General features: G+C 36.0%; 1 long non-coding RNA gene across 1 annotated transcript; it reads left to right on the plus strand.

Moving 5' to 3' along the window:
* The first annotated feature begins 3,666 nt into the window (after positions 1-3,666).
* LOC120097074 (uncharacterized) lies at positions 3,667-23,066 on the plus strand. Its single transcript, XR_005494267.2, has 4 exons — positions 3,667-8,084; positions 9,607-9,682; positions 18,706-18,817; positions 22,506-23,066. It is a non-coding gene; the product is annotated as an uncharacterized LOC120097074 (long non-coding RNA).
* The last annotated feature ends 691 nt before the right edge of the window (positions 23,067-23,757 follow it).

Consider the following 23,757-nt stretch of genomic DNA (forward strand, 5'->3'; position numbering starts at 1 on the left):
CCTCAAAGATGATATACTCTTGTTATACTATCAGATGTCTTGTTCAGATATATGTTCTTAAGATTAATTTTCCTTGGACAATTCTTTCATTTCTTCTCTTGATATATAAACCCTGTTCCAAGAACTCTGTCTCTCCTATTATTCTTGGTGTCTTCATTCCATTCAATCCATGGAGTTGGGATGTGTCTTAATTGTTCACTTATGACCCAAAGCTTCCTGAAAACATTCAAGGCTACAAATGAATGGAATCATTTATTTCATTTGGAGTTTTCTTTTTTATGGCTGTACCACTCTTTATTGCCCAATATGAATTACTTGAAACATCAGGTTTACAAATATATATTTTATATTTGTCTTCTATGGATGTGAACCTTAACATTACTGCTGCAGTTTCACTGTGTTGGAAGAAAATATCTAGCACTTAGAATAAAATAAACATTTATGATATACATTTTATTCACAGGGTGAATACTTTGGTGACTGGAATTATTTTATATTTGAGGTTTACTTTAAAATCCCAGTGAAATCTAACTGAAGACATAAATAAATATTTTAAGTTTTAGTCACTTATAGAATAAGAAAAATTTCAATTATATTTTACTTAAATGCATTTCCTACTCAATGTAGAACATTCTTCTTGGAACCTCTAACACACAGTGCTATTTGATAGCATCTGTTGAAATATTAATCAGTCCTCCCCTCAAAGGAAAAGAAAAAGAGACTTAGTCACTCAAAGGAAAAAAAGAAACTTATTCAACAGCTTGTTAAATTTTATGCCTCCTGCTTCTACTAGAAAAGTATTATGGCATTATAACATAGGACTTATCTAACAATATGTAATAGTAAGTACAACAGGACAATACACTAAGATCTAGAAATTAGCATAAATTCAATGAGTAATATAAAATAAAATATGGAAGATAAAACTGACAACAGATAGGATAGAAATAGATAAATTAGCGCTAATAGGAAATTTTAAGTGCTGTCAGCCATAATGATATAATTATGATTAAGAATACAAACAAGAAATATCAACAAACCATCAACCAAGACGATTTCATAAATATGTGTAGAACATTTATTTATGCATTCTTACCAAAACTAGAAAACACATATTCTTCCCTTGTTCTCATGGGAAATTTCCAGAGCATTGTGTATTAACCCTTATTCAATAATAAGAAAGGAAAGAACAGATCATTGATCTTACAGAAATGAAAATCAAAACAGAAAGGCAAATGTAACAAAAAAAGAAAGAAATCAACAAAACAAAACAAAATGAAATAAAGGATATTCTCTCTGTGCCTTGTGTACTCTCTCTCTCTCTGTCTCTCTGTCTGTCTCTCTCTGTCTCTGTCTCTCTGTCTCTGTCTCTGTCTCTGTCTCTGTCTCTCTCTCTCTCTATATATATATATATATATATATTATAAATATAAATTTATTTTGTGTTAGTCAACTATTCCTAGGGATGGGACTGCCCTGGTTGTTATAGCCAGTTGCACTATATAGGAGAACACGTACTTGTTTTACCAGTAGACATTAATTGCAAATAGCTTCTAGGATAGGGTGAGAGCCACTGTGTCACTAATTCATGGCCCCATCTCCCTGAACCTGCACAGATTTTGTAAATGCCGGCACATTTTCTCTGAGTGCATATGTGTGTCAATCTTGGTATGTCTGAAAAAGGTCCTTGCTGTCATCCACCCCTCTGGCTCTTAAAACCTTTCTGCCTCCTCTTGCATGAGGATAATGGACCCTTAAAGGGAGTTTTTTGTCCGTTTGTTTTTGTTTTCCTAGATCTTGTGTTGCTTTAACTAGTACAAATAGAGAAATTTTCTTTCTAGAAATAAATTTAATTATTTATTTTATTAAATAAATAATTTGTTTACATCTCAAATCATATCCTATTTCCAGGTTACCCCCTCCAGCAACACCCCATCCCACATCTGTCCTCTTATCTCACTAGCTACACATTGTCAAGTTGTGGGTCTCTGTGCTAATTCCCAAAAAATAATACTGCAAAAAGGGTCTTCTCTGAAATTGGGTGGTGTAGGCAGTGATCTATAGAATAACATTTGGCATTAGGAGTTGTTTCATTACCATTTTCCATTTGCAGGATAATAATATTAGATTTCCTTGTATTTCCATGACTTATCTAGTCTCAAATATTTGTTCACTTCCACAGTAGGATTCAATTTCATGGAGTAGGCCCTAAATCTAACTAACAAAAGGAAAGAAACAAAAAAGAATTGCTGTTTACTCTCATTCCTTTTTTGTCACTATTAAGCCAGTATCTCTTGCAGACAAGTAGCTGCTATAGGCTTTAAAGGATGTATCTGGATGATACAGAAGGTTACTTTTCTCCTACCATAGTGTACATGGTACCTTCCAGTATCCTCATGATAGTTAGCTGTTACAGTGTAGCTTTCAATATTATGCACAGTAGTGAGTAGGAGTAAAGCTCCCAGTTAGCCCTTGACTCCACTTCTGGATCTGATGTCCTCAATAATTATCTTTAGCAACAGAGCCTTCCTATCATGTTGTAGAGAGAAAGCAATAGGCTTACGTTCCATTATTCAAGAATACGTAGCTTATTCCTGCCTCTTTGTGACTTGACTTGGTTGCATAAAATGTCTAGTTGGGGTTCAAGCCAAGAGAACATCTTTATTACCCAGCTGCTTACTACCATAGGTGTTTGAGACATGAGTGTAGCCCCAAGCTCCTCTCAGCATGGGTTTTTAAGCAAGCAAGCAAACAAACAAACAAAAACAAAATAAACAAACAAATAAAACAAAAAACATCATTTGGATTGACATACTTCATTTAGAATGGGTTGGCCAGAAGTAAGAGAACAGAAGCCAAAAAGCTTCTTTACAACTGGACTAAATGAGGTTTTAGTTAAAATGACAAATCACAGTTACTTTCCCTAATCCCCCCATCTCTCGTATCACTTTATTTTTTGAATATACATTTTTTGGTCTTTTGTAATAATTTTCTTAATTTTCACAATCCTGAGACCACCAGCATTTGGGGATATGGAAACTGAAGTGGTCAGCCGTCCCATGAGGGAGAGCCAAGCCCTGACACTATTAATGATACTTGGCTATGCTTGCAGACAAGAGCCTAGCATAACTGTCTTCTGAGAGGAATCGTCCAGCAGCGGATTAAAGAATGCAGATACCAACAGCTGACAGTTTAAGTGGCGCTTGGGAGTCTTGTGGAAGAGTCGGAGGAAGAATTGAGGGAGCCAGAGAGGTCAAGTATACCACAAGAAAAACCTACAGAGTAAACTAACCTGGGCCTATGGGAGCCTGAACCACAACCAAAGAGTTTGCATAGGCTGAACGTAGGCCCCGTACACGTAAGTAGCTTGGTCTTCATATGTGTCTCATAACAATTGCAACAAAGGCTGCCTCTTATTCTGTTGTGGACCTTGGGATCCCTTTTCGCTTGCTGGTCTGTCTTGTTTGGCCTCAGTAGGAGAGGATGTGCTTAGTCCTGCTGCAACTTGGTGTCCACAGCTGCTTGGCAACTGTGAGCTGCTTCTCGGTTCTTTTTTTTTTTTTTTTTTTTTTTTTTTGGAAGAGGAAGAGGAGGAGGAGGACTGGGGTAATGGGGGAAGGGACCTTGTGAGGGTGGGACTGGGAGAAGAGGAGCGATTGGATCAGTTTGTAAAATGAATAAATAAAGAATACAAAAAGAGTTGGGTTTGAGAATTTTGATAAGCCCTCATTGTTTTAATGAAAGTGGGGCACTTGAGAGGTGTCTGCCATTTTTAGCTTTAAGCAATCTAGTTTTGCATTCTATTCATTAGAACACTTTAGTTGCACTATTGTGGGTTCACAGTTTATAAACACTGTGATTGGATTCTATGACACCTTAGAATCTTCAAGAGACTTCTGTTAGAGATAAGAACTTTAGTGTGGGAAAACCTTGCTAAGAAAAGTTGAAGTACACTATGACTGGATAGCCTGGGGGCTCAGCACAAAAGCAAAAGGGGAGACTCCCTTCATTAGCTGTTTTCTCACTGCCTGCCTTTGTCTGGAAAATGAAAAACCCCTACCTAAGGATGTCGCCAAGCCTTAGCTTGAGTACAGAATCAATTCTGAGTTTCCAGATAAAACCTGTTTAACCAGTACCTGAGATTCTTGAAATGCCTTAAGTCACACTGAGTAGGGTTGATCTGCCTACTGACAGCTGGTCCTGGTGAGGTCTTTCACCATACTTCTTCACAGAGCATCTCAAGCCCCTCATCCCACCCTTACCTCACCCAACCCCTTGCTCCCACTGCTCTCATGGATTAATTGGCTGAGGATCCATAAGAGACCCACATTCCAAATGTAATCGCACATTCTTATATTCATAATATGTACTTTTGAGGAAGAAAGATATAAGGTAATGGTCCAGTTAAAATTGCATATAAATATTAATTTTCAAAAGAATCGAAAGCAGGTAATACAGTTCAATGACGGGATCTTTTCTCCTTGACCTAATCTCTGCGTTTGGTACAACTATAATAAAAAAAGATAATTAATTAAAAGTAGATGAGAATGTTATATGCTACTCTTTTAATATTATGGACATATCTTTTCCAGGGCATTTTTTAATGTGTTTTCTTTGTGACTAGCCAAATTTGTATTTATTACTATAATTGAAAGCAAGGCCTCACATTTTCTAAGTAAGAACACTCAGCAGCTATAAAAATCTCCTCAAAATGAATATTAGCTTCCATGCATAAAACTAATGGGAATACTTGTGTCTCTTTTACTTCATGTATTTGTGTTTATATATACAAGTGATAGCTTGCTTGGTTAGGGATAGAAGAGTGATATAAATACAGTGGTAATTAAAATCACTTTAAGTTGAAATAGTCTATGGTTTATCTTAGAAACAGGCCCAATAAATGCTAAAGGGACTAATTAGCACAAATATTTGAAGATGAATGATTGTGTCTGTGGTCAGTGAAGTCCAGTGAAGAAAAGAGTGGTTGATTAACAGTTTGATTGTTTTCTTGCTGGCTAGTCTGTTGAGAAATATCTTTTTCACAGGAAAAACTCTGCTTTCAGACTTGTTTGGTGTTATAGTTTCATTAGAAAGGAGTTGTTCCCAATTTGTTCTTTCCTGCCCAGGTGTGACCTTTGCTGATACAGTTTGGAAACCTAATTCCAGTACAGAGAAAGATGAGTCAAGGGTCAATCATGAGAAGCATGGTAATGTTCCCTGTACAGCTGCTACAATTCATGTCAAGGAGATAGAGTAAAGGTCAGGGCATAAGGTGGGCTCAGGAGTGTTAATAGAAAGGCTACGCTTAGCCATCTAGATTCCCACTGTTTTTTAGTGCAGGTCATATTTTAGCAGGCAAATATAGAGAATTTATAAATTGTCAATAACGCATATGATTCTTCATGTTATACATTTGATATATTTTATATATTTTACTACATCTATTTTTACCTCAAATATATTTTACTTCACCCATTTTTGAGAACAGAGGGTGGCAGTTTTGTCACTTTGATAATATTGTTTTCTTAGTTTATAACTATTATATATATAATTAAAATTGAACATATGTATATATATGTATTTAGATACTTATGTATAATATATATGGTTGTCTTAATGTATTTAATGTTGAATGGGTAAAAAATTATTGTTTCAAAATAAAGTCTAGGAAAATTTCTTAAAAGTGTAATATAGGTTTGTAGTAATAGTGAATACTGTTATGCTGGATAAAACTGAATAAAACTGCAGATGTATAACAATAAGAATGAAAAGTGTTGCACAAAATAAGAGCAAAAATAGTTAATAACCTTATAAGCATTGTAATGTAGCTTACTTCTTCTGTGTGTGTGCAGTCATGTGCACTGCTCATTGAACCACACTATGCATGAAGAGGTTAGAAGAAATCTAACTTGTTAGTGCTCACATCCTATGGGTATAGTCAGGATTCTTTGTCACTGTTCATTCTGTCAATGAAATTGTCCTATGGACTTCGACGACACCTCTGTCTCTACATTGCGCCTTTAGGAGAAGGATTGGGAGATAGAAGTATTAATTTCACTTCTGATGTCACGTGAGCATGAGTAATTTAATCTCATGTCCCAATATTCAGGCCCGATGCTTTGTTAGCTGTCAATTTAACAACTCCCTAGCCTCAACTGTTGTCATTTCCAGGAATCGCTTGCTTCCCAGTACACCAAGTTACATGGTATAGTTTGATAATCAGAAGAGTTGATCAATTATAATGTCCATTTAAAATGGAGCAAAATACATTTTTGTCATTTAATAATAGCTATTTGGAGATACAATTATTTTCTAACTTGGATGTATATTAAACTGAAATTTTTAAAAAAGAAACTTTGCATTAGTGATATGGGTCAAATTATTCTATTTCATAGTTTGTTCAAATTTTCTTTAAAATTAATATAAAAATGATTTACTATTTTGAAAGAGGCTGAAGACCGAACCTAGGCCATGCAGGATGCTCCACTGTGCTAACCGGGAGGCTTTAAATATGGCATATTTAAACAGTAATTTGTGTTTCGTTCAAAAATGTTCTGATTGTAAAGTTATTTAAAGTTCGTTGAGCATTGTAAATTATACTTTTTCCATAAATATTTTGAAATATTTGTTTTTAAGCTATTAAGACAAAATAAACTATGGTAGACTTTCATGTTTTTAATTTGCATAATATACCATTGTATCTTTCTCTAGTTTTAATTAATATAATTCTGCTTTCAAGCAAATAAATGCTTTCCTGTCAATTTGCCATTTTACCAGCACTGTATAAATTAACCTTATTTTTAAGCCTTATTTTTTATTATGGCAGCTTGCTATTTTTGTAACATGGTGATTTGGTTGAACACAATAAAGTACAGTAGTAACTGAAAAGAAAAAGAAAAAAAAAAGATATAAAGACAACAGTCCAGGTAGTCTCATATACATAGATGTTTTTCACAAACGTCAGAAATCCACAAAGTATGAGATTTAAAGTTATTTATCTTTTTTTGAGACATATCTGCTCCTAACTGTTCCCCTTTGGTGGATTTAACGAAGAATGTGAACATCTCTACCTTCAGGTGAGGAAATAATTTGTGGCTAGGCAGCCACTTGACAAAACTGCCTGTTTCATCTGCAGACTATACTGTCCAGAAAAGGACAAATTATGCAGAATATTTGACTGATAAACTCTGCCAAGACAGGGTGATTAGCCCTTCAAAATCTCCATTTCAAGAGTCTGTCAGTTGATTTTGGGCCCGAAGACTGAAGACTTGCACTCACATGTTCCTAACAGGCGACTGCACTAGTGGAGATTTGTCTCTACAACCTCTCAGTTCTGGAAGCCATGTTAGGCTTCCTATGTGTATAGATATTTGGTCGTTCTCAGATTTCTGATGGGGTTGAAGACTGATTCTAGTTTCATAGCCTATCAGGCTGTTTAACTCTGAAAATACATATTTTATTGGATAGTTATCAGATAGTGTACAAGCTAGCAAGATATAATATAGATTTTAGGCCTTTCTTAAATAATGGATAATAATGGAATAGATAACTAAATATTCTGTATAACTGATGTAGTGTTGGACTGGGTGTTAGATATATTTTATGCTTTTAATTACAAAATGATAATAGTTGTGCTCAGCTTAAAAAAAAAAAGAAATGATGGAATTTTCCCGATATTTTTCAGCATCTAATGATATAATCTTGTGACTTCTTTCAGTTTTTATATACTGAATTATATCAATGGATTTCCACATATTGAATCATCCCTTCATGTCTTGAATGAAATCTACTGGACTAAGATGGATGATGTATTGATGTGTTTCTGCATCCAGCTTGTGATTATTTTACTTTTTTTTAAATAAATGATCCTAAGAGAAAAAAAAAAAAAAAGAACTGGGCAAGTCCAGGCAAGCACAGGCAAGTTAATTACTAATAGAGAAACCCCAGACTCCAGCCTTTACACTCTGATAATGGTTCCAGAATACCTAGAGATAGAGCAAGAGAAGGCCACCTACCGGGGATTTCTTCACAACGGTTTCCAGCCTCTACACCCTGGCAATGGCTCTGGAATGCCTAGAGATAGGGTAAGATAAAGTTCATCTACCCCAGAACTTTAATGTGCTTTAAATAGAGCCTGGGAACTCACTTGATTGTCTCTGTCTTGGTAATGGGAGACCCCAGCGTGCTGGACTTCTACAGAATAAAACACTCTGCATTTATAAAAAAAAAAAAAAAAAAAAAAACTAGTATTAAGAATTTGTTTAAATTTTTAGCACTTAAAATGAGAAAAAAGCTATTTAAATATTTGGATTACATGCAAATATAGCTGACACTTTATCTTTTGAAATGTTCATGAAGTGTCTGAATTTTTTCTACTTGTTCTATATGTGATATTTTCTTGTATTTATAAAATCAAATTTTTATATTTATTGAAGTCACCCTTTCATATTTTATATTATGTAGAAATATTAATAAATATGGGCTGGTTATACTTAAAATTTTAATGCTTGTCTAAACAATGTTACTTATTTCACTAACAGATAAATCATTATTTTATTAATTAGAATTATTTAAAAAGCCCCCAATTTATATATGATGCAAAACTTTGAATTACCTTTCATTAACATGCATGAGGAAATGAATTTTAAAATACACTGTCTTTTTCTTTATTGTATTTATTTCTTGTGACTTTTTTCATGTGTTTCAGTTTTCACATCTCTTTTTTTTTTTTTATTAACTTGAGTATTTCTTATATACATTTCGAGTGTTATTCCCTTTCCCGGTGTTCGGAAAACATCCCCCTCCCCCTCCCCTTCCTTATGGGTGTTCCCCTCCCCATCCTCCCCCCCATTGCCGCCCTCCCCCCAACTCTTAAGAGTCCTCTGAAGAGGTAAATTATATTTAATACACCTTTAAATTACCTTTTATTGATTATATTTCTCCTGTGTATAACTTCCCCACCTGTTTTTTAAGAAAATTTTATCTTTCTCTGTCTGTCTCTGTCTCTGTCTCTGTTCTGTCTCTCTATCTCTCTTTGTCTCTCTGTCTGTCTCTCTCTCTCTTCCCCCTCCGTGTGTGTGTGTGTGTGTGTGTGTGTAGTATGTGTGTGTATGTGTGTATGTGTGTGTATGTGTGTGTGTAGGTGTGTGTGTGCGTGTGTGTATATGTGTGTGTATGCAGCGTGTGTGTATGTGTGTGTGCGTGTGTGTGTGCATGTGTGTGTATGTGTATGTGTGTGTATGTGTGTGTGCGTGCGTGCGTGTGTGTTTGTGTGTGTTTGTGTGTGTGTGCGTGTGTGTTTGTGTGTGTGTGTGCGTGTGTGTGTGTGTGTGTGTGTATTACTGTCATCTGTCAGTAGAAGATGCCGGATCACCTACATCTGGAGTTACAGATGGGTGTTACTCAATATCAATAGCTTCATTTCAATCTTTTTATCTTACGAGCAATAAGAATTTTAATTCTGCCATTTTGTTTTTATTTTCTAGTTTACAATGTGAAAAAAAACCCATTTCAATTGTAAATTATTTTAAAGAACAATTTTAATTATTAATTTGCTTCACATATATCTACTAACTGTAAATGTAAATGTTTCTATTATTTCCTCAGATAAAATGATGAGACCCCTATCCAAGATCTGTGAATTCATGCCTTAAGCTCAGCCCACAATGTTTCTGTGCTCACGGTAGGTCTGGAAGACTTTAGCTTCTGGAGAATCTAATCCTCTGCAAGCCTGGACCTTGAAGGCTTCTGCTTCCAACCTCCATCTGTTATCTAGAACTAAGCTGCTGAGACTTAATGCTGAATACACTCATATTTCTAGCTTTTTTGGTAGTATGGAGGCTGGTCCAATTCAGTTGTTTTGACCAAAACTCCTCTCCATCCTGACTGGTTCAAATTGGCTTCTCTTGGCTTCTGAATGAATCGCTTTGTTTAGAATGACTCTCTCCCTCATTGCTCTTTTAGTAACTTCTCTTTCCTTTCTGTTCTCATCAGAGTTGGGCATAGCCTATCTCTGCCTCATTCTGTCAATTATTTCTGTGACTTGTCGGTTTCTTTGCTTTTCAATTAGTGTGTCTGTGTTCCAGGCAGAGAGATTAAAGGTGTATGGTATGCTTGCAGTCCATCAGGGATTATATCCTTGCATGTGATCCCTTGCCAGAACAGCCATGTTGCTGGATTAAGATTCCTCTATACCCTACTGTTTTAGATACTCAGTAAATTATACAAGTCACACAAAGTAAACAGATGTCATAACAATTTTCAGGTTTTATTTCTATCAAAATCCTCATTAAGTGATGTACTTGAAGTGGAAACTTAGGGTTCTTTGGAAAGTTGGTTGGATGGTAATTTGCTGGGGCCAACATTTAAAGAACTGTTTAGCTGAAGCAGACACAGATGAAAGGCAAAGCCTCTGCTGAGGCAAGGCCTGTGGAGGACACATGATATTTGGATGGTATACATAGGACTGGACAGACAGTGAACACAGCTGAGCTTGGCTTGTATATAGAGCTAGTTGTGCAACACTTGTGGGTCTCTAGTCTTCACTGATCTTGGTTTTTGCTTCCCTGAGTGGTACAACTCAGGACTTCTTCTAGCACTCCTCCTGGTCCCTCCTGCTGAGTCATGCCCAGGCTGAGGCCTGGCTATCTCTGCTAGGTAGTGCCACAGCTGCTGATTCCTGTTTGCTCTCCTGACTCGACTGAACTGGACTGCTGGTGTAGCCCTGAAGTGTTTTTCAGTGGATCGAGCTGCCACTGCTGACCTGTGAACTGAACTGCTGATTTCCAGACAGCACAGACAGGAGCTGCTCCAAAGAACCTTTCTAAACAGGTCCCCACTTCCCTTGTATCCTTTCTTTCCTTCTACGTCTTTTGGGTGGTCGGCTAGAAAGGAATATAAAATGTTTAAGAACGATCATTAAAAAATAGGTGTTTGAAAAAATTAAAGTTACATCTACTAGGAAGCCATGGGACTGCTTTCTATCAGTCCATGATCATAAATGTGGATTTATCTCTTATTTTGATTTAATATTTTGCCTTATTACCTATACTTATTTACATGTGTAGAGCTTATTGATACATATGTGTCATCTCTATGTATCTATATCTATATATTCATTTATATTGATACATACTATATGTTTAATAAAATTTATTACATTTCTTTAATTCATATGAGAATTTTAGATCTCTGTAGTTTCAACCAGATATATCAAACACGCAGGAAGATCATTTACCTTAACTGAGAAGTATTTCCCCTTTTAGTTTCTAAAAATATATGTGGGGAAGACACTACACTTATTGAGAAGTGAAAATTTACCTGGAATTTAAAATAATACCCTGCTGTTCAGCAGATTGGAATAAAAGGTCCAGGAAAACCAGCTGTGAAGTTGACAGAGACTAATATTTCTCTGAATAAAACACTGTAGCTATAAAGTTTCCTACTAATGCTTTTTCTCTTTTATCTCTGTCTGTGAGAGACTACTGAATTTCTCTTCACCCAGGAACTCTGCTCACTAACATTATCCACTACCAAATTCTTTAATACCAAATTCTTTAACTCTTTGTTATTTGACATTACACACACACACACACACACACACACACACACACACACACACACAAGACCACACAAGCCCATGAAATCCCACTTCTAGCACATGCATAAATTCTCTCTTAAGAAAAGCCCAAAGCACTCCATTACTGCCTGTTTTTTCATTATATTCCTACAGTTCCGGCATCTCAAATCTATTGGAGCTCCCCTTAAGACATTTCCTTCACCAATAGGCTTTTGTGGGTTTCACATTTCCAATTCTTTCTATAACCATTCAGTGCTCCACATGCTGCCAATACTAGTAAAATGTGGGAAACTCATACAAATTACCAAATTTGGTTGAAATGATTAGATATGATCCTAGCTTGCTCTATTCCATCACCTCTTGTTGTTGAAACTAAGTAGGTTTAGCATCAGTGGCACTTGTCCTTATTCTTTATCATGGCTAGTTCCTTAGCCACAACAAACTAGTGTCAACTGCACCAGAGGTGCTTGTCTCCTCAATCACAACTAGTTTCTCAGCCACACTTGACCAGAACAATATTCCTTGAAGTGGAAGTTTCTGAATATGTCATGTGATGCAGATGCACATGGTGTTTTGCTAAGAGAGATTTCCTTGGTGCTTGACTGGGGCAAGGCCATGGGAGGACATGTCATATTTGACAAGAGTAGAAATAGGACTCAAAGGTCAGTGAAGGCATGGGATCTCAAATCATCATCTTCACTGATCTTCTTTTCATGGAGAGAGGAACAGCAAAGGTCTTCATATAGCCTCTGAGGTAGTCTTGGTGTCTCCTGCTGACTTGTACTAATTTGGATAATGCTTGGTCATTTCTCCTACATTGTGCCATGATTGCTGGTTTGTGTTTGATCCTAACACTATGGAACAAGACTGTTGGTATCCTGACAAATGGAGATTGGATTTGCCCCAAGGAACTTCTTCTAAACAGATCCATATCCCTTTGTCCTATTTAACATCTTTTCTCCCCTACCTTTAGACAGTGGGCTAGAAGGGGGATTGAATCATTTGAGAACCCTTTTTAAAAGTAGATTTCAATGCTATCCCCTTTCCTGGTTTCCCCTCTGCAAATGCTCCATCTCATCTCCCCTACCCATGCTTCTATGAGGGTGCTTCCCGACCCACCTACCCACTCCCACTCAACACCTTGGCATTGAAGAAAATAAAATACCTAATTAAAAAAGAACCCAATTTATCTCAAACTATCTAGAAAAGAGGGTTTTGAGTTTTTCCACTCTCAGCAAAGAGTCTGACATTGGAGTGATAGATATGCTAATTGCCCTGATTCATAAATTCAAATGAAAATTGCTTTTGTTCATCATAATTCTGTGCAGTTATTATGTTAATTAAAATTCAGACTGAAAGTAAATTAAATCTAAAAAAATAGATTTAAAAAAATTCTAAGCCTATAATTTTCAATTGAGACCATTAAAGGAAAGACCCTGACAGAGATTTTCATGGACTCTAAAACTTCAAATTTAAACTTTAAATCCCAGTTCACCAACATGTGCTTTATTGTCAGCATTATAATCCAAGTTCCCAAAATAGCCAAGTGTGCTTAAGCACTCAATGTTTCATAGACCCCAATGGCCCTAACTTTTTCCACAATCCTCCCAAAAGCAACCTGACTGGGTCTATCACAGCAATTCCCATGATCCAGGTACCAAGGTCTCTTTTTGATTATTTTCTGTTAGTGTGATATAGACTACAACTTAAATCCAATTATACAGAAAAAAATTAATTTGGCTTACTTATTTTTATTTAGAGATCATTGAAGAAAACCAAGTCAGTAACTCAAGGCAAGGGCCTAGAGGAAAATCCTGAAGCAGAGACCGTGGGAGAGAGTCTTGATTACAAGTGTACTTTACCTGCCTTGTTCAGCTAGCGTTTCCCTATAACCATGGACCATCCGCCCAGGGGTGGCACCACCTGCAGTTGTCTAGGCTCACCCACATCAATCATTAACTGAGAAAATGCTTCACACGCTTGCCTACAGAAAATAATGTTGGAGATATTACAACATTTGAAATTATTTGTTTCTAGATAACCCGTTTTAGTTGACATGCAGCTTTCTACTCAGTGTAATTAAATCTCCCTGGAAAGACTTATCCTCTGAGATGCAGAAAATGCTTTGTTTCTTATGTGAATCATAATTCTGTAAAATTTGTCATTATAGATAATAACATCATCTGACTGGATTCTACGTATGTTCACACACACACACACACACACACACACACACACACACACACACCACATTTTACATTACTTGGTGCATGAGTATTTGTTTTAGGATTGTGCTGACTGTGACTTTCTTTCTTTCTTTTTTTTTTCTTTTTTCTTTTTTTTTTTTTTTTTTTGCACTTCTATGTCACAGACTGTGGTAGTTTGAATATACTTGATTCATGGGAATTGCTGTTATTAGGAGGTGTGGCCTTGTTGTAGGAAGTGTGTCACTGCAGAGGTAGACTTTGAGACTCCTGCTAGCTTCAGGGAAGACAGACTATAACAATTTTGCTTTAACAGTCAACTTGAATAGTTTTACTTATGCACAAATGTGGTTGTTTGAATGAAAATGCCCCTCTAGGCTCCTAGGGTGTAGCACTGTTAGATGATTAGATGCACTGGAGGATTTGTGACCTTGTTAGAGAAAGTATGTCACTGGGGATGGGCTTTGAGGTTTCAAATGCTCTAGACAGACCCAGTAACTCATTCTTCTGCCCACTGATCCAGACATAGAACACTTGGCTTTTTCTCCAGACTGTGTCTGCCTTTGCTCATCCATGCTTTCTGTTGTGGTGATAATAGACTAAACCTCTGAATCTGTAAACCAGCCCCAAAGAAATGTTTTCCCTTTTAAGAGTTGTTGTGGTCATGTTGTCTCTTCACAGCTACAGAAATCCTAACAAAGATAACTGGGATAATACACTGATAGGCCTGACCATGCTTTTGTTTAGAGGAATGGTAATTTTGGAACTTTGGTATTTTTGAGAAGCAACTGAATATTTAAGCAGTGTTTAATGAGCCGTCATAGGAGAAACAAAGAAGACAGTGTTACAGGGAGAGATTTGAACTGTAGGTGACAGGCTCAAGACCTTTCAGAGGAGAAGAATATTAGTGTGTGGCTTAGAGATCATTCTTGTGATATTTTGGAAAATAATATGGATGATATTTGCCCTAGTCTGAAAAGTCTGTCTGAGGCTAAATTGAAGAGGTTTGGATTAATTGCATTTGCAGAGATTTCAAACATCCTGGTATTGACTGAAACACTGCCTATGTCACACTGACTGTGTCATATGGTTATTAGTAAACAGTCTTATGCATAGCTACAATTTTATAAAGTAAGCTGAGCAAGGAAAAATATAAAATGTATAGTATGAGAATAAAGAGAGCACCTTTAAACAGATTAAAGAAAAGCCTGTTGCTAAGTAAAATAGAAGGGGTAGTGACCTCAGGGCAAGAGCCTACCCAGCTAAACTTCCAATTTGTGCAAAGGAATTAAAGTGAGAAGAAAAGAAAGCTTAGAGAAAGACATGGTGGTATACCTCAGTATGCTTAGGCTGGTGGATCTCTGATTTCAAGGTCAACTTGATCTACAGTGAGTTCTACTCCAACCAAATTTAACAAAGAAGGAAGGCATAAAAAACAGAAAGCCGTGAAAATGTATTTGAATGATATAGGTCACATTCTAGCCCGAGCAAAGAGCAGAACTTGGCAGATTTGATCATATGATTTTGTCAAGGATACAAGAAAGGGGTTATGGAATATCCCTCCATGACTAAGGAAAGCATCTGGGCTAAGCATGTGTGTCAGGAATATTCCAGCATGGAGGTCCAGAGAGGCCATTTTGTGAAGCTGTGAAGGTGAAGTCTGGATCCTAAGATATTAGAGATGCCAGAGTTGTAGAATACCTGTGCAGGAAGCTGCTAACAGGAAGTGAAAATAGACCAACAGAAAGAAGTATGTTGCAGTTAACAAAGCTAAAAGGATTTGAAGATCTGTAGAGAACTTTCACTATTACACATGAAGATGTAGAGTCTGGAGTCTGGTCAACTCATTTTCGGTATTGTCTGATCCAGTATTTCTTCACTATACTTTCTTTACCTTTCTTCCCTTTTGGTAAGGTAATATGTACTCTATTCCATTTTTTTCCTGGAAATATGTAATCTGCTTTTGTTTTCAATTTTCAGAAGTTACAGTTAAAAAATTGCCACAAGTCTCTGAAGAGACTTTGGGATTTGAAAAGTCCTGAGACTGATAGACTATGGAGACTTTTGAAGGTAGACTGAATGCATTCCCATATTATGATATGGTTAGAGGCCTATGGGAAGCAGGTACTAGAACACTGTGGTTTGAATGAAAATATCCTCCTTAGCTTCATAGAAAGTGGCACTATTAGGAGGTTTGTTCTTGTTAGAGTATGTATGATTTTGTTGGAGAAAATATGTCATTAGGGGTGGACATTGAGGTTTCAAATCCACCTCACTTTCTCTTCCTGCTGTTTGGTGAGACAGATATAACCCTTGGCTCCTTCTCTAGCACACTGTCTGTTTGTGCTCCACTATGCTTCAGCTGTGATGGCAATGGCCTGAACATGTCAGCCAGTCCCAATTAAATGATTTTCTTTAAGAGTTTCTGTTGTCTTGGTGTTTTTCCACAGCAACAAAAACACTAAAACAATCGTTAAATACTATGCATGAAAGTTAATGACTAACACGTCATTCAAAGTTAAAGGTAGTATCTTGATAATTTATGAAATGATAAATGGATAGATAAATGATGGGATGGTTTCTTTTATTAAATGTTTCCTTATATGTTTATTTTACATTTGTTTGTCTGCATGTATGTTGGTGTGACATGTGTATGGTAATTACTGACAGTTCTGGTTGTCCTTTGGGCACTCTGGAAATTAACTGGGTCCTCTGGAAGAGCAGCCCAGACTTAACTGCTGGGCTAACTCTACAGCAATAAGAGAATTTTCTTTTGTTCTACACTGCATTGATTACTGTCAGGTTAATGTATGATTATTGTTTTTAAATGGATCTTTATAGCATGTACTGCAAATCAGATGATAGATAATAAATATTTGGTGACACTTAATTTTTCCTAAGTTTCATTTCACAATTTGAACATATCTGAAAATCCATAAAAGAAGACCAAAGCCAGGTCTCTAGCAGACTATTCACTAAGCACCTTGAAATTAAACTATTTGAATTTATGAAGTCTTATATACTGAGGGGCTTGTTGGCCGACATGATGTTATGTTCAAAATCTCACGACTATACTGTGTTATTTTTAGTCATTTTCATATTTAAAATACCATTTTGTTTTATTCATTCATTTTTTTTCGATTTTACGAACCCTTTTGTATGTTCTTGAGAAAAATATCTAAAATCTATATTAGTGGACCACTATGAAATCCATGACAATATCTCTCTGGCTTGGCACATCATTGAGAATTAGCATCAAATGACCTAATAATATTTTACTAACCCTCTTTTACTTGCACTGTATAATTAAGAAAAATGTGACTCAAATGTTAAAAATGACTACTGCCTTCAAATTTCTAAGATATTTTTTCTTTAATATGAAATGGTTACTTAATATTTGCTAACTTTATATCATTTTCAGCCATAATCAAGAACTAACTTATTATTGGAATTAATAATTATAGAACATTACAATGGGCATAATAAAATGAATGATGTGTTTTTGAAAGAATGGAATTCTTAAGAAGAAGACCACTATGCTTTATTTTTTCTGTGTGTCACTACTAGGTATGTTAGGCTTGTAAATTTTTGTAATGTGAGCTGAGGAAAATGTAACTATTATAACCCCTTATATTTTTAACTCTTCATTTCATATGATGGCAAACTATAAATATTCAAATTATTATGTTGACATTACCTGAATTTTTCAAGCTAAGCTATCAAACCATTTTGGACACTATTTTTTTAAAATACAAATACACTATGAAATATTTGTGGAAATTTACAATATTTTTATTGATTTCTGAGTGTGCATGTGTACACCTAGTACACATATGTGTGCTATGTCTATTTGCCAGTTTGAATGGCTGAATGTGTAGGCACACCCACGCCATTGTGTATGCATAATGGTCAGAAATCCTTCATCTGTCACTCTGTGACTTCCTCCTTGCTTGCCACAGGGCGTTTGTTGGTCACAGGGGTGTATTCCACAGGCTACTTGGGTTGAGCTTCACGCTCCTGTCTTTCCCCTGCTTGCCATTCTCCAATGGAACAGGAGAATTACAGACTCAGCCCTGGCTTTATGTGGTCCTTATAATTCAATGTCAGGTCTTCAGGCTCTTGTATCAAGTGCTTTACCCTCCTCTCCAATGTCAAGATGAGTTTTAATGAGGCTCCTTGCTTTCATTCCCCAAACTGGTTTAAAACCTATCAAATTAGACTTGTTGATTAGTATTCAGTCAAATATTTAGAATTTAATAACCTTTAGCTACTTTAAATATAGATCTCCTTCTTGCCTGCAAATGTTCAATTTGGATTGTCTCGGTATGTTTGATAACTGTGCCCTGTTAGTTCCAAAACTGTCCTGAAGCGGACTAAAAGTTAAGTTCAATGCAATGTGGTGAAAAATAATAGTAGGAGTTCCTGGAATTGTCATGGAGGTTGTCTTTTTCCCCACATATTTTACTAGAAAGATGGCTGCAAGGTCCAAACACACATAAAGCTTCAGTGTGATCTCCAAGATGTATTCATGCAAAATTGAAACCCATTCTAGAACTAGAAGCAATAATTCTCAGTAGATTCTGTCACATTAGAGACTAACAAACTTGGTTTGACATCAGTATGAATCCCCTTAGAATTATTAGCACAACTACATTTTGTACCAACAATTCCCGCCCAGCTATAAATCTATTTTCATAGTATTTAAGGGAGGTATCAAGAGATAAGTAAATAGCAAAAATGTATAATAAAATTATTAATTGCCACAACAAACTGAGATAATATTTGCATGTGTTTTTAAGTACTTGAACCCTTGATATTTTAATTGTACTTCTAATTAGTTTTCAAATACCTCACTAGTGTTTAAGTGTAATATTCATATACAGTTTTCATTATGTTTCTGATTTCCCTGGTGTGATTTTTCAGGTCTCCATTTGCTTTGTTTTCCTTATCTCTGGATCAAGCTATAGGAGAAAAGAAGGGGTCAGAGACTCAACACAGTGACGGAAAAGAAGAGGCTTCCTTGTTTTGATCCTCTGTAAGTGTGGCCAACCTCACTTTTAAAATACAGTGTTACCTATGAGTACATTATTAAAGCTACTTTATTTTTCCTTCATGGCCTTCTGCTTGCTATGACTCTCCTCTGTCTCTCTTCCAGGCTTTTGCACACAAACTTTAATCTAGTATAGTTTATTAAAACAATCTGCTTTTTCCTCAAATTTATTAGGTCCTTTGCTTATGTTATCAATACTAATGGAACTCGGAACAGATTCAGCCTCTTGTTCTTGCCCCAGTGGTGACTGGCCTCAGTGGCCTGGTAATTACTGGCCTGGATGGGCCTTTCTTCTCTGCCAGTTTTTACTTCTCTCCTCATCTGAATTCCTTAGGCATTGTAGCTGTAGTATTTGAATACTACATTTCACATCATCAGACTGCTGTTCTAAACAAACATGTATACAAACACATTTTGATCCACAGATCTTCTAAAATATTGTCAAAATATATTAAAAATCAGATTTGCCCTTTCTGAATTGCCAGCCACCTTAACTGTCCTACAATAACAATTTTCCACCTGCTTTATCTCCATAGCTCTAAGCTCTGTTCATTATAATATCCTTTCTTTTTAATTTTTTACAAACCTTTATTTATATTGCAACTCTCATGAGTAAAACAATATCCATCTTTGCGATGATAAAAAAGGCATGAGCGTTTTCTACATCTGGACCCAATTCAATTATTGAATCACCTGGCTTTGCTTTTTAAGGAATCATAAGACTTTATATGCTTTTTCATTTTTGATTTCAAAACATTGACTTGATGTGTGGATGTCTGGCCTTCTTCCTTAGAAATCTGGAGCACAGTGGGGTTCAATTAATTTAGATTAGGGCTGAAATAAAAATATAAAGAATTATGAAGATAAAAGTAGGATTAGCTCAAAGGCATTAGGAAAGTTTAAAATGTGTGCCTCTCATAGTGGGTCTAAGATGCTAAACTTGCCACTAAGAGATAATTTATTATTAATAGTATATTATTAATATCAGCTTTCAAAGCAAAACGGTATAGCATTTGAAAAGAAAATGAAACTAATTTCATTCAGCAAGTTTAGCTTCTTAGCTATTACACAATTTTCCTTGCAGCATTTGGATACGTTTTTCGCCTCATGAGAATCCTGTTCTGAGCAATTTAACACATAAATATAAAAGAATGTTTCGATTCACAGATTTTCTAAAAATATTATTATGCTTTTCTTAGCCTAATTTCAACAGTAAAACCAAGTATCAGGATAAGGTCTCATTCCCCCTTTAAATAAGGCAACATTTTTCCTTTCTGTTCTCCCTCTAGCCCTCTGTTAATATTGTAGAAATCATGAGTTGTCCCAAAGCATTTCCATTTCGTGTGTATAAATTTAAATATATGTGTTTTGTTTTGTTTAAATTAATACTAGTTTTAATACAAATTCTGACTTTTGCATGGATCTTTTATGATTAAATTCACCTGTAGTTAACATATATTAACCATAGATAATATTTACAATATGCACTCTCTAAAACCATGAGTGTTGGAAAAGCAAGATCACTCAGTAGATAAAGATGGCAGGCTTCAAGCCTGACAAACTGAACTCTACCCTTGCAACAGATGGTGTGGAAAAAGAAGACTCTTCCTAAATTTCCTCTGAACCTAAGTGTATACCATGATATGAGTGGCCATGACACAAACACACCCACCCCCAAACAAATAAATAAAAAATTTAAATTCATATATAACAAAAATATGATTCTTACATTTTCCCATCCATCAGAGGTATTTGCATTTGTCATAATTGTGCAAATGTTTCCTTAAAATAATCATAATTTACTGCTATATATCCACACATATATTAAAAACACATATGTACATGTGTGCATATATATATATATATATATATATGTTTGTATATGTTTATATACCTATAGGTTATAAATTAGAACACCACAACAGTATGTGAATACTTAATATGACATGGTAATATTTTTATTTTGTTTTAAGAGAGTATGTAGCCCTTGCTGTCCTGGAAATCACTTTTTAAAGCCTTTCTGGCCTCAAACTCAGATATCTACCTACCTCTGCCTCCACCATCTGGCTTGACAAGGTAATAATTTAAATATTATATATACTAGAAAACATTTTATATCAAAACTACTCCTTATATTGTGATTATTTGCTTCTTGTTTCACTGGATAACCATATTTTGATCTTTGATACATTTTAGTATTATATGAAACAAAGAAAAGTATTATGTGGAAATAGGGAAAGCGAATGAATATTTTGGGATATTTTTTCCACAGTTAATTATTATATGAAGTGATTTGATGGTCATGAGTTATTAAGTAAATGTTTATTTAGAAATATTTCACAATAAGATTAGTAAAATACAAGAATTTTTCCATGATTCATACTTACACAGGTAAATTAAATCATTAAATCATTAGAGGTAAAGGAATGTCAAATAGACATACTTTCCAAGTGTCTGTGAAAGATGTTCATTACGTTTATCCTTTCTGAACTATATCTACTTTTTCATGGTCAGACAACGGTCATAACTTCTAGTGTATAATTTTTCATGTATCATACAGTTGGCAGGGAAAAGAATCTCTCACGAAACACAGACACTGCTGTTACAGATGGCTTAATGGTATAGCCTTAGACAGAAGCATTATGCTCTTATTGACAATTGACATTTATAATAGGAGAGTGAGCTTAGCTGGTAATTTGAAGACAGGAAGGTGGCCAAAGACGTCATGTTAGCATTGGGTGAAAGGATCATGATAAACTGGTAGTTGAAGGATGCTTAGGGGATGCTGGTGTCAAAATGAAAGAGATCAAGTACAAGGGGAAAAGCAGAGACTAAGAAAGGCTGTGGACCTGAGTTTCCTAGTCACAGGAAGATTTTTAAGAAAACAGGCAAGTGCTGCAAGTTAAGTCATGTTTTGTCAAGAACTAGAATCCATGCTGGCAGAAGGCACTCCAGTTCTTATTAGAACGGGAAATGAGCCAACACATTTAGTGACAATTTAGTAATACTGGGCTTAAACCAGACAATAAAACTAATGCATTTTTAATGTAACCATGTTGATCCTCTCAGTCTCATGGTAGAACAATGCAATGTGACAACAACATCTAAATATGGTCAAGTGATCTTCCTCTCACAAAACAAGTTATTCTATTAAAAAGGTTGCTAACAACTTTAACTAACTTCATATTATGGTAAATAGAATATATTTATTGCTGTATATTTTGATTACTATATGATTTGCTCACATAGCAGATGATATTGTGAATACACACAACAAATAAAACTCTGACATTCTACACACAGTCTATTAAATAGCCATTTATCTTTAAATTAAAGAGTATGAAAGACTATACATGGTCTGACCCTGGACTCTGACCTCATAGGTAGCAATGAATATCCTAGTAAGAGCACCAGTGGAAGGGGAAGCCCTGGGTCCTGCTAAGACTCAACCCCCAGTGAACTAGATTGTTGGGGGGAGGGCGTCAAGGGGGGGAGGATGGAGAGGGGAACACCCGTAAAGAAGGGGGGGGGGGATGTTTGCCCGGAAACCGGGAAAGGGAATAACACTCGAAATGTATATAAGAAATACTCAAGTTAATAAAAAAAAAAGGAAAAAAAAGTATGTAAATTTATGTTTCTAAACACTAACATGTATAACATTTTGTGTCAACAGATATAACGTGGTGAGCAAAGCAGCACAGTTTTGTAATTGATTCTGGAAAGATTGTGTTACTTTCTACAAGAAGACTGGAATCGCATTTATGGCTTGGTAATAAGAAACTCAGAAAGCTATTTATTCTAATTTGAGATATCTGTTGCTGCTATACATGACAAATGAAATGGTACTTGTTTTTGTACTTGACTTACCTAAATTAGTTTCAGTGAACAGTGGTTCTTTAGAGCAAGCCATTTTCTAGAAGGCACGGTATTGGGACGTTTCTTCTTTTTTTGAAAGAAAATGAATTTTTTCATATGATATATTTTGATCATGGACTTTGTTCCAGCATCTCTTCCTAGATCTTCCCACTCCTTCACTGTTCCACACCTCCCTTTTCCTTTTCTCCAGAAAACAATCAAAACAAACAAAACCAAAAAAAAAAAAAAGAAAAAGAAAATAACAACAGCAAAACTTTTAATTTTTATAGACTTAATCTTTGAGTTTGATGTAATCTCATTTATTGGTATTTTATTTTGTGGCCTATTTGTGCTCCCATTAAAAGAATTTGCCAGTATCAATTTTGACAATTTCCTTTCCAGTCTTCTGCTTGTATGACTTGAATTTTATTTTCTTACACATAAATCTTATGTGTGGTTATCACTAAAATGGGATAATCGGGGACTCAGTTTATGCTTCTGCAGATGCATATACATACAGCATTATTTGTTAGAGAAGTGATTCTCTGCCTGTCCCGCGCGCGACTTTTCGCCGGCAAGGAGCACGCGGACATTAGAAATCCTTACTGCGACCACTTTATTAATCTTAGAAGAGGAAAGCCACGCCGCGCCAACATGGGGCACTTATAAAACCCTCGTGCGGCGCACCCACACCTGATTGGTTGTTACCCATGATCTCATAAGGCACGCCCCGGAGTGGGCAAAGACCTGGCACGAAGGCACTCTTGCACATGCGCACAGTTAACTACCTGAAAGGGGGGCCGGCTGGCGCGGCGAAGGTTGGCGCCATCTTGCAATGGCAGAGTCTATCCTGACCTACCACGTGGGGCGCAGTGGAAGACAGCGCCATCTAGTGGTGGCGAATGCATTGCGGCCCTCTACATCTCACCCTTACAATTTATATAATTTTATAGCAGAAATGATCACCCTATCGCGTGCAATGAGGAAACCTCAGCGATGTGCAAGGGCTGTTCAAAGGAACACTGAGTCTCTCTCAATCCCAGTGCAATGGATCCACAGATCCATGGGGT

Source organism: Rattus norvegicus, chromosome 15 (assembly GCF_036323735.1).
Source record: "Rattus norvegicus strain BN/NHsdMcwi chromosome 15, GRCr8, whole genome shotgun sequence".
In the NCBI taxonomy this organism is placed as follows: Eukaryota; Metazoa; Chordata; class Mammalia; order Rodentia; family Muridae; genus Rattus; species Rattus norvegicus.